At 46.2% G+C, this 11,826-nt stretch overlaps 1 pseudogene; it reads left to right on the top strand.

Moving 5' to 3' along the window:
• Positions 1-216: 216 nt before the first annotated feature.
• On the top strand, positions 217-11,555 carry LOC123427984 (annotated as a pseudogene).
• The last annotated feature ends 271 nt before the right edge of the window (positions 11,556-11,826 follow it).

Raw genomic sequence — 11,826 nt, 5'->3', positions numbered from 1 at the left:
CTCGATCCCCTTCGTCCATCCTTGTAATCATCTTGTAATTAAGACTACCACTGCAATCCGAGACATCTTATCACTAGTTGAGAGATCGACACCGAGTCCCTAACATCTGGTATCAGAGACAACCACCACCCCTTCCACTCACGCACACTGGCACAGTTCGTCGAAACTCGCCGTCTCCGACAAGCTTGGGATCAAATCGAGGCCATCGATCCTACCATGAAGGAGTACATGGATAAGATCACGTCCTCCATGGAGGAGTTCTGCCCCGAGCTCCGCAACAACATGATGGTCATCTACACCAACATCACCAAAATCGACAACCCACTCTCATGGTGACCCGATCTGGAGCGTCGGGTCGCTGATCTCGGTGTCGCGGTAGCCGATCTGCAACAGGGGTGCGCGTGTGCGGCGACAGGGTGCGGTGCAGCACCTATCGGGGCCTTGCATCCCGATTCCTCCATCACAGCATGTTGTGGCCATAGCGGTACCGATCCCAACATGCAGGAGCTGCCCCATGGGTGTGCGGACCATGGCGAAGCCACACTTCACCGGGAGGAGGCGTTGGCCGCGCTGCCAGGACGGCTCCCGGGCACTGGTCAGTCTCACCTCCTATCTCCCATGCTCCCTCCTCCCCCCTTATGTCACGCCAGTCAGCTGCTCGCTGGGTCAGATCAAGCTCACCGTTCATTGCGTTTCCGCAGTTCACAGGAGAGAAACCCAAACTATGGAAAAATCTTTGTGAACAATATTTTGCTATGTTTGGAATTCGCCCCTACGTTTTGGGTGCCCATGGTGGCGGTCAATTTCTCTGGAGCTGCATCCATTTGGCTCCAATCTCTCCAAAACCGCCTCGCAAAATTTGATTGGGAAGCATTTACAACACTGCTCTGCACTCGTTTTGGCCGAGATAGGCATCAGTTGCTCATCCGACAGTTGTACGCTGTCCGTTATACTTCTTCAGTAACTGATTACATTGAATGTTTCGAAAGAATTGTTAATCATTTACCATCATATTGTGACTCAGTTCACCCATTCTTCTATCTTGCTCGGTTTATCGAGGAACCGCGGGCGGTCATTCGGGCGGTGGTTCTCATAGAGCGTCCACCTGATATGGACACATCGTGCTCTCTCGCACTATTGCAAGATGTAGGATCGAAAGTATGTCTAGATGGGGTGGTTAGACTACTTGACAAGATAAAAATGTTGCCTTTTCCCAATTTTACTTTGAGAGGCAGCTACGGCAGTTATAACAAGTCAAGTACACCCTACACATGTAGTTCTAATAGTATAGAAGCGGAAAGTAAACATGGTAGTGTAAATAGAGGAGTAAGGTAGGGAGATCAAACACGTGAGGTTGATACGTCGCCTTTTTGCATGGTTCTGATAGGTGGCGCTGTCGTACATCCATCTGAGTGGAGACTTCAACCCACGGAGGTTAACATCTGCGAGAGTCCATGGAGGGATCCACCCATGGAGGGTCCCCAAAGAAGTGGCCTTGTCTATCCGACAACAGATTCCATCCACGGAGGACTAGCCTTACTCACGCTAGATCTTCATGAAGTAGGCGATCTCCTTGCCCTTACAACCATCTTGGTTCAACTCCACAACATGAAGTACGAGACTCCGAAGCGACACCTAACCAATCTAGGAGGCACCACCCTCCAAAAGGTAATCGATGAGGTAGATCAATAAACTCCTTGCTCTTGTGCTTCTAAAGATAGTCTCCTCAACACAAATCACTCTCTCACAGAATACGCATGGGTAGGAGAGGTTGATTTGGTTGAAAGTAGTCTCGGGAGGCTAGTTATCAAGTTTCAAATGATAGGATTGGAATATCTTGGTCTCAACACATGAGTAGGTTGTTCTCTCTCAAAAAATGGATCTGGAAATGAAGTGTGTTGTCGGCGATGCAAGGTCAACACCTATGGAAATAAACGTGAAACCTTTGTGATCGTGGGGCGAGAGAGGTGATGTGAAGAGCAGAGTTAACGATCAGCACCCGACAAGCCTTTTTACCAAGGTTCGGGCTGCTTACGCGTAAAACCCTACGTCCTCCTTGTTTGGTTGTATTAAGCGTTTTGTTGTTGATTGTTATAGTGACTGTTGATGATCGTCTTATGAGTCAATGTCCAAAGATTCTAAACCCTTATGAATGAGCTAAGGGCCTCCTTTTATAGGCAAACGGGTCACCTACATTGCTTGATGGTAGGTTCACGAGGACTTACAATGAACATAGAGCGGTGCTTATCCTTCTACCGCCGTCAGGTGCATTAAATGCACGTCTTGTCTTCGTCAGCGATGTGATGGTGAATAAACGTATCCAGGTGTTTCGACACCTCGACGGTGCGTTGGCGCATGCGGAATGCGCTCGAACTTGGGGGCGGTGGTACTGTGGCAAGGCCGGCTGCCCTCCGGTGCCCACCCCGTCATCCCGGCAAGGAGCTTGCCAGGGCCTTGGGTCTTCGTCCCGGCAAGGGATCTTGCCGGGGTCTTCGGTTGTCATCCCGGCAAGGGATGCTTGCCGAGGTCTTGTACTTGGTGAGTTCATCACGCCCACCAAATGTGCGTGGCCTTGGTCATCTTCCCGACAAGGAAGGCTTGCTGAGGCCTTGATAATCTTGGGGGTTGTATCTTGTCTGGGTCCTACCACACCCTGCCAGCAGGGCCTCTTTGCGCCCGTGCACAAGTATGGGGCACTAGGGACCCCAGTCTTTAGTGCACCAACATGAGCCCCCGGGACTAGGCCACACACGCATGCAAAGCATTGTTGGGCTAGGCCCAAAAAGGTGCACGGGCCTTCATGGCTGGATCCGTTGGCGGTTGCTTTTCCCCACGTCGCACATTGGACGCACAAAGTGGGGGTCGTGCGCGGAGTGGCCTTTCCACCTCCTGAAACGCCTCTACCACGCGCGTGGCATGCACAGTTTTATATGGACAAGAGGCAGACGTGGCCTTAAAAGGCGCAGCAGTGGCTGGGACCGTCCGTTCATGCATTGGTGCAGCAGGCGGTTCTTTGTTTGCCCGTGAACTCGAGCGTTGGGCGAGGGGGGTGGTGGCTTCTGGAGCAAGGGAGGCTAGCCCCCGCTCTCCGTCCTATAAATTGGGAGGGTATGCGAGGGGTTTTGCTCGCCCAACTCCTTCTGAATCCACCAACTCCTCAGCCTTAGTATTTAGGATCTTCTTCTGTCTGAAGGTGGCGCCCGCCCCTAACCATGGTTAGGGGACGGGGTCGGCCACCGTCGGCCGCTAGGGCGGCAAGAGGATCCCGTTCGGATCATGCCACAGCTTCTAGGGGCGCCGCAGCTGGAGACGACCCGAGCGACCGTGGTAGAGGAAGGGCGAGGGGCCGCGGTCGTCGTGGAGGTCGAGGCCCGGGGAGGCGGAGCGCTACTCCATCGCCTCCGCCTTCCCAGGGCTTGCTCCTGTGGCGGTCCTCCATGTTGCTTTAGGGCCTCCCACGTGTGCTTCTCGCCTGCTGCGAAGAGGGATTGAGCGGCATTGAGTGCTCCGCTTTGATGGACGGTGACGAGGGGGACGACAGAGGCAGTGGCGCTCTTAGCAGGTCAGGAGCCCGGTGGGTCAAGTCAGAGTACGATTCCCCGAGCTCCGACTGAATGCTAGCCCATCCATCGGCGTCCGCTCACACCTCTCCCCCTCCTTGCCGGAGACTGCACCGACGCCTCGGCTTCGAGGAGGCGCGACCATTGGCTTCGGCCCCTTCATCTCCTCCGGTGCTGCTCTCCACCGTGCAATGCTGGTCCACGAGGCGCTAGCCTGGGTTGCATAGTGGGCCGGCACGCTTTTTGTCTTTTTGAACTTTACTCCTCCGTGTAGGGAGATCCTCGTCAAAACACCGAGTCTTTAGGTTATGATAACAACGCTTTGTAAGTGAAGCCAAATGTATCCATTCAAATGAATGAAAAGACTGGTTTCTCTTTTTCTGATTCTATTCTCTGTATCATTCGCCCTTGTATTATTTGGGAGTTTGCCGGCAACTACCGGGAAGGCTCCCTGCCGCGTTCAGTGCAACCATAGAAATCGCCAAGTGAAGCTTGACACGAAATCAAGCGCTACGTTGCCGATTGCTCTGTTCATCAGGTTCGCAACTATTTGAAGGCGCTCTGTGGCCGTTCAGGTCGTCTGAACGAGTACGAAACAAATACAAGGTGCACTGATATTTGTAAAGGTCCCAGTATGCACAAACTCCACACACAAAGATTGGAAACTTTCAAAGGGTAAGCAGAGAATCTATCTACTTCAGATCTGAATCTTAAACTTAAAACTTATCTTCTCACGTCGTGGTTGCATGGCGCTTCAATCTTTTGCCGGGGCGTCGGAGCCCTCGACAAGCAGGAAATTACCGCGCCCGACAAATTTTTCTCCATCAAGGACTTCTTGCCGGTAGTCTGCGACCGTCGTTTGGAGAGAAGTCGGCCAGGGTGTAACCCCTTTACTTCTCTCTTGCTAGGCTGTGCTTGCGGAGCCCCCGAGTGCATCTTGGGTGACGATGCGACACTCTAAGGGGCACAATACTTATGCTGGAGTGCGCTCCCGGGCTTCGGGACCGTTTGGCGCATCCTCAACGACTATCCATCACTCCGTAGAGGTGCGTCCGCCGGAGTATGCACCGAGGCCTCTGTGAAGCTCCCACGTACGCACTCGACAGCTCCACATTGGCTTCGAGCGACGCATCGGCCTGACGGCGTCGCCTTTGGAGCCTCCGCCTCCATGCCCCCCGCGCGCGCACCAATGCGCTCGCGCAGGCCTTGGGAAGCCGTAGTAGAACAAAGCTTTCGTCGTGGTACCCCGTATCTGGGGGAACCGTGAGGCAGCACCCCAACTTCAAAGAATCTGGTGCTAAGTTTTGCTCTTATTCACACACAACTCCACACCCCCGACCTGGCGCGCCAAAGATGTCGGCAGTGCGAGGTCGATACCTATGGGAATCAACATGAAACCCTTGTGATTGTAGAGCGGGGAGAGGTGACTTGAAGAGAAGAGCTAATGATCAGCACCCGGCAAGCCTTTTTATCCAAGTTCGGGCCGCTTACCCGTAAAACCTTACAACCTGCTTGTCTGGTTGTATTAAGTGTTTTGTTGTTGATTGTTACAGTGACTGTTGATGATCGTCTTATGAGTCATTGTCCAAAGAGTCTAACACCTTATGAATCAGCTAAGGGCCTCCTTTTATAGGCAAAGGGGTCACCTACAGTGCTCAATGGTAGGTTCACGAGGAGTTACAGTGAACCTAGAGCGGTGCTTATCCATGTACCGCTGTCAGTTGCATTAAATGCACGTCTTTGTCTTTGTCGGCGATGTGCTGGTGAAGACACGTATCCATGTGTTTAGACAACTGGATGTTGCGTTGGCGCATGCGGAATACGCAGGAACTTGGGGAGCCGTGGTACTGTGGCAAGGGCGGTTGCCCTCCGGTGCCTAGCCCCGTAATCCCAGCAAGGAGCTTGTCGGGGCCTTGGGTCTTCGTCCCGGCAAGGGAGCTTGCCGGGGGCTTCGGTCGTCATCCCAGCACGGGAGGCTTGCCGAGGTCTCTTGTACTTGGTGAGTTCATCACGCCCACCAAATGGGTATGGCCTTGGTCATGTTCCCGGCAAGGTAGGCTTGCCGAGGCCTTGATAATCTTGGGGGTTGTATCTTGTCTGGGGCGTGCCACGCCCTGCCGGCATGGGTTCTTTGCGTCCGTGCACAAGTCTGGGGCACTAGGGACCCTAGTCTTTAGTGCATCGACATGTGTGTTCTGAGTGCTTCTCCCACGAATGATATGTGGGTGAAGGGGTAATATAGGCAGCAGCCAACATCCAACTGTTACACACAAAAGAGCAAACTCGGTGACAACGAAGTTGGAAACTCAGTGGTACCGACTAGCACTAAAGGTGTGAACTTTTGAATCTCAGTGAGACCAATATATACAACTCGGTGACACCGAAAAGGTAACTAACAGTCAGATGGCCAAACTCGATGGCACCAATACGCAAACTCGGAAATACTGATTTTGTGTATCTCGGCAACAAAATGTTGGTCACCCAAACTCGGTAGCACAGATGCAGTTTCGGTTGCACCGATCTGTTGGGAATGGCTAGGGTTCTGTTTGAGGTTCAAACTCGGTGTTTCCGATGTTGAAATGTTGGTCACACTAAATTTGTGAATGTGTAACTTGACAGAGTGGATATGTGGGAAAAATGACTCAGTGTTTTGGTGGCTAACTTTGAGCATTTGAGCAATCAGTTCATTTTACTACCTCACCCCCTTTTGAAAGTATTCGCGTTCCCATGGACTCAAAAAGTGATTTCTCACAAATATAAAATGAAGAGACTTCTAGCTTGAATCTTGAGCCAATATTATTCCTTTCTTGCATCAAGGGGCATCTCCACAAAAACCTTAAGCCATACATCTTTTGAACTTTTCTGAAATGTACTTGGAAAACACATTAGTCCAATGATGCATATGTTGTGATTAGTTATCAAAACCACCCTAGGGAGCAATTGTGCTTTCAATCTCCCCCTTTTTGGTAATTAATTACAACATATAGATCAAAGCTTAGACGAAAGATATAATCAATGATTAGCATCGACGCATTGAGAAGTACGTGAAAAAGCAAAGCTCCCCCTAAATTTGTGCATTATTTAAAATTTGAGTTTGAATGCAAATGCACAGTCGATTAGGATCATGGGTTACTCTTCCATGTCACATACATCTTGGTGGTGCGGAAAAATAATAGCAATGTGCATGACACCAACAAGATAAGTGAGTGATCGTCACAAGGATAGCTAAGAGATGATATCGTAGCATCCTTTTTTTTTGCTCTTTTTCTTTGAAAGCTATTTCCAAATTCTATGGCAGCAAGACTATTTGCTTTTGGTAGAAAAAAGCACATTTCTTCCTAGTACTTTGATTTTCTTTTTCACCTTGGGTCTTGCCCATAGGAAAGATACGTAGCTCGGTCAGGGCATTTCCTAAAGCCATTGCCTCCAGCTAGTAGTAGTGGTAGGTAAGCATCTTAAGTTAGTGATGAAATTGCTTTTCTGACAAGGAAAGGTATTGTAGGCAAGCCCGTAGAATTTCCTCTTACCTCTTCTCTTCTTTTATTACAACAGTGGTAGTCTCAATAGTTCCATTTCTAGTGCTTTATAAGCCCATGTAGTTATTAAAAGTGTTAAGTATAGCATCTTTCTTAGGATGTACTTTTTGATCTTCCCTTGCAGTCTATGCTTATTTGTTAGCTAGTGTCATTGGACTTCATCTTCTTACCCTTCTGGTTAGGTTAAAAAACTATATGTCTTGTTTTTTCAATTCTCCTGTAAAGTCAATAAAGCGAGAAAGAAGATCTCTCAAGGACTACACAAGCTCCTCTATATTGCATCAAGAGCTTTGAGTTTGATTGCATTGCCAGCAGCGGATTCTTTCCCAGCAAATGAAATACCAATTGCTGTTCTTTTAAAAAGTTTCTTGACTTACTAATGTAATAGTTATAGGAAGATCTTCCTTCCCCATCTGCCCTTTTCGGTTTAATTGAATAAGACCGACCCAAGCCATACTTCTAATTATCGAGGATACACAGATGGCTGCTGCTTTTATCTTCACCTGCGGTTCTTCTTCTTATTTAAGGGATCAAAAGTATCTGCCTCAAAAAGGTCCTTAACCCCTTGACCTTGAATAGAACCAAATTTAGCTATCACCTACGCATCCATCTCATATATTCCATAATATGCGTTTCTGAAAGTAAGAAAGCAAAATTTTCTAGCCTCCATGAATGGAAAACCTTTCATATCTGCACACAAAAGGCTTCCGGTTGTTTGATCAAGAGAGCAAGTCAAGCTACCAAGTAACCAATTCATCCCCTTATTCCCAAGTTCTTATTAGATTGTTTGCCAACTTCAATTGAAGTCCATGTAAATTCCCTTAGATAAGGGATAGGTCAGTTTGTTTCAATTAACGAATCGAGCACCTTGAATCCCTAGCAGCCTTAAGCCCACAAGCTACTTCCTTTATTTTCTGATTGGAATTCAAGTTGGACTAGATAGTTGTTATTGTTCGCAATGGATGAGAAATAGGACCTTTAAATCAGCAATGCAAGTAAGGGCTGATTAACCTACTTAGCTTTAGGGAAGATAGTTATTGGAATTATGAGGATAGGAATTTCTTAGATTCTTTTCTCCTAGAAAAAACACTTTCATGAAGGAAGATACCTATAAATGTGCTCAGCCCAGTCAGATACCTATTCTTTGACTACCGTGCTCTGTTCAGTTCAAGATTTATTTTCTCTCGGGTTCGGTTCAGTTCCTCACCCCTATTGTTTGTTCAATCAGTCAAATCAACCTTCCCTTTTTTGCTTCCGCTGAGAAGAAATTGAGAAGCGAAGGGTTGTGGTATTCTTCCCCTAAAAGGTGCACATCCATCGATTCCCTCATCTAGTGTAGTGCTCTGTTCAGAGACCAAGGAAGTTATTAGTTTGAGTTGCTGATTTCCCTGTTCCCGACTAGATTTCTTACCGACTTTCATGATGGAAGAAGATACCGACTTGAGGGAAGGCAGTACAGAGCAGCAGCCTAGGGATAAGAAGGAATTCATGTTAGCTTTTCTATTTTCTGAATCTTACCCACCTGAGAGTCCAAGAAAGAAGGCAAGACAGCTATATAGAGCCCCTCCCTCGAGTCTAGCAATGAACAAGTAAGTAGAGACAAGGAAGAGGGGAAATGCAGTATCGTTATGTTATAGCGAGATCATCAGATCATGGGTGAAGCAATCGTTCATCAAAAAGTTCTTTATCAGCCGGCGGAAAGCGTGGTAATTCATTCATTTCATCGGAAAAGGATCGAACAGGAGTCATCGCATCGTTTCTAGATTCATAATACCTTTATATTCTGAAGAATAGGTCCTAAAATGGTCAATAGATTTCTTTCTCAACGAGAATCGAGGAAATGGCAAGCGTTTGAGTATAGTGAGCATAGGAATAGTTTCCTTTATCAAAAGAAGCCTCTCGACTTGGAAACAGAAGATGTTGTAACTTAATTGCACCCTTCCTCTTTCTACTGACCTGAACTCCCTTTCAAACTACTTTCTTGCCATCCTCGACCAAATAGATGGTGCACTGGTTGAGAAAATAATTGGCCCTTCCTTCTTATAGCAACAAAATCCAATCTCCCCCTCATACGAACCTACCTCCATGACTTTCATGTCAAACTGAAACTCCTTCTATTGCATTACCCATAGCATGCCATCACATTTGTGCTCACAATACATCTTAGTGTCATTTTCTACTTTCATTTCCATAGGTTTATAGGGAGTTGAGTCGTAACCAACCCGCTTCACAATCTTTGCGGTCTATAAAACAGTGCGTGCTGCCACAAATACATAGCATAGATAACAATGGTTTCGCCAAAGTAGACGTTCAAGCGAAACATTTCACTTATCGAAGAAGGGATACAGGTATTTCAAGTTCAAGAAGTATGCATTGATCCCAAAGAATGTAGTGAAAATCTAGGCTAGGAGGAATGCGTCAGAGCTGAGGTCAAGCAAAAGGTTGCTGGATCTTTATGTTGGCCGGAAGTTATTTCTTTTCAATGAGGTTCAATGTTCTCTAGATTGCTTAGAAGTAGCCTGCCTTACTCGAGCCAACTAGGATCAGAAGGTGTTGATAGGGCTAGACTTTCTCTCATGGGCGTGACCATATTAAATAAAGGGTCTTTTCATCACCTTGGCCTGGAGCCGAGTAAGTAAGGACTTTGCCAGGCCTTTGAACTCTCAGTATGTGAATTCTCTAGCTCAGTATCTTCCCAAAGAGACTCGCTCTTATATTATAGGAAAAAAGGAATTCATGCAAGAAGCACAAGCCATTTTCTCGCTTTGTTCTATTCATTCAAAAGTAGATGGACCAGGTGGTCCATGTTCTTATGATCTCTCTCTTTCTTCTTTCGATTGTGTGGGTGTAGATAGGAATAAGTAAAGGTTGTTTCTTGTTAGTCTGTATCTTTCTCTTTAATGGTATCCAGGTTCACCTATTTTTTCCGTTGTTGCTCTTTAGAAAACGCGTATAGTAAGTAGTCTTCGTCGATGGACAAACGCCCGAGTGTATGCGTTACGAGGAAACTAACATCTAGTTTTGTCATGAAATTTCGTGAAATAATGTTTCGTTGGAAAAACCAACGCCGACGTCATGATCAGTCTCCTTTCTCTTTTCAGGAGCAGAAATGAAAAAGCTTGAGTTACCCTCAAATGGAAAATTTAGAATTAACAGTATAACCAGTATAAAGCATCTCTCACTTCCATTCTTTTATTAAATATTTTTTCCATCATACGTTGGATCCACAACTTGTGAACCAACTTTTGAAAGGGATGGAGAGACCCACCTTGAAGGATGGGGACCTACTTTCCTAAATATATGGCATTTCACCCGAAAATAGAGAGCTTTTGTTTTATGAAATGACAAAAATGATAGAATTATACCGACGACAAGCACAAATGGTTTTGCCAGTGGCCTATAATGTTTCCGAGTTTTGTGACCAGTTTTTGGCCCGGATTCTCCCCGAAGTCTCTGGGGTAGTTTCGTAGATTTACATTTCAAAGGGCACGAAAGCTTAACTTGGGACACGGGCGTGGCTCATCTTTTTCAAGAAATATATAAGGCCATAGGCTTATAGCCGGATAGCCCAGTCAGTGCTCCGAATAGTCCTTTCAGTGATCCAAAATAGTACTTTTCGTGGGGATACCTCCCCTCCATCAGTTGTTGACGCCTTTCAGCAGCATGCTCCGAATCAAAAAAATTTGGAGAACCCATTGGATCAATTTACCATACAGCCCAAAATTGATCTGAATGTGGGCAACTATTATTTATCATTTACAAATCAGTCCTTGTATACGCTGCTCACTATCGTTTTGGTCGTTTTTCTGTTTTTTGTTGTTACGAAAAAGGTAGGTGGAAATTCAGTGCCAAATGCATGGCAATCATTGGTCGAGCTTATTTATGATTTCGTGCTGAACGTGGTAAACAAACAAATACGTGGTCTTTCCGGAAGTGTGAAACAAAAGTTCTTCCTTCGCATCTCGATCACTTTTACTTTTTCGTTATTTCGTAATTCCCAGGGTATGATACCCTTTAGCTTCATAGTGATAAGTCATTTTCTCATTACTTTGGCTCTTTCATTTTACATTTTTATAGGCATTACGATCGTTGGATTTCAAAGACATGGGCTTCATTTTTTAGCTTCTTATGTCCTGTGGGAGTCCCACTGCCGTTACCACCTTTCTTAGTACTCCTTGAGCTAATCACTTATTTTTTTCGTGCAATAAGCTTAGTAATACTTTTATTTGCTAATATGATGGTCGGTCATAGTATAGTAAAGATTTTAAGTGGGTTTGCTTGTACTATGCTATTTCTGAATAATAATTTCTATTTCGTAGGAGATCTTGGTCCCTTATTTATAGTTCTAGCATTAACCGGTCTGGTATTAGGTGTAGCTATATCACAAGCTCATGTTTCAATTTGTATTTACTTGAATGATGCTACAAATCTCCATCAACATGAGTCATTTAATAATTGATTAAAAACTAGGAGCCGAAGATTCTAGGGAGCTACAGCTGCGCTTTTGCGGCACTGAACATGGTTCCGGGTACTCAAGATATTGTGTTTGGAGAGGTGTAGATAGATAGGACGTAGGCTTGCTCGATCAGGACACACAAGCATGGGCTTGCGCTTCCCGCGTGAAAGAAAGCAAAATATACTAATTGAGATAATAACGGACTTGAAGCTTCTCAATTGATCCAAAGATACTATACTGGTTTATTTGGTTATCTGAACTTGGTTGATAGTAC

The sequence above is a fragment of the Hordeum vulgare genome, chromosome 2H, assembly GCF_904849725.1.
Source record: "Hordeum vulgare subsp. vulgare chromosome 2H, MorexV3_pseudomolecules_assembly, whole genome shotgun sequence".
In the NCBI taxonomy this organism is placed as follows: domain Eukaryota; kingdom Viridiplantae; phylum Streptophyta; class Magnoliopsida; order Poales; family Poaceae; genus Hordeum; species Hordeum vulgare.
The sequence above is the reverse complement of the archived record's forward strand: the minus strand, read 5'-3'. Positions and strand labels throughout refer to the sequence as shown.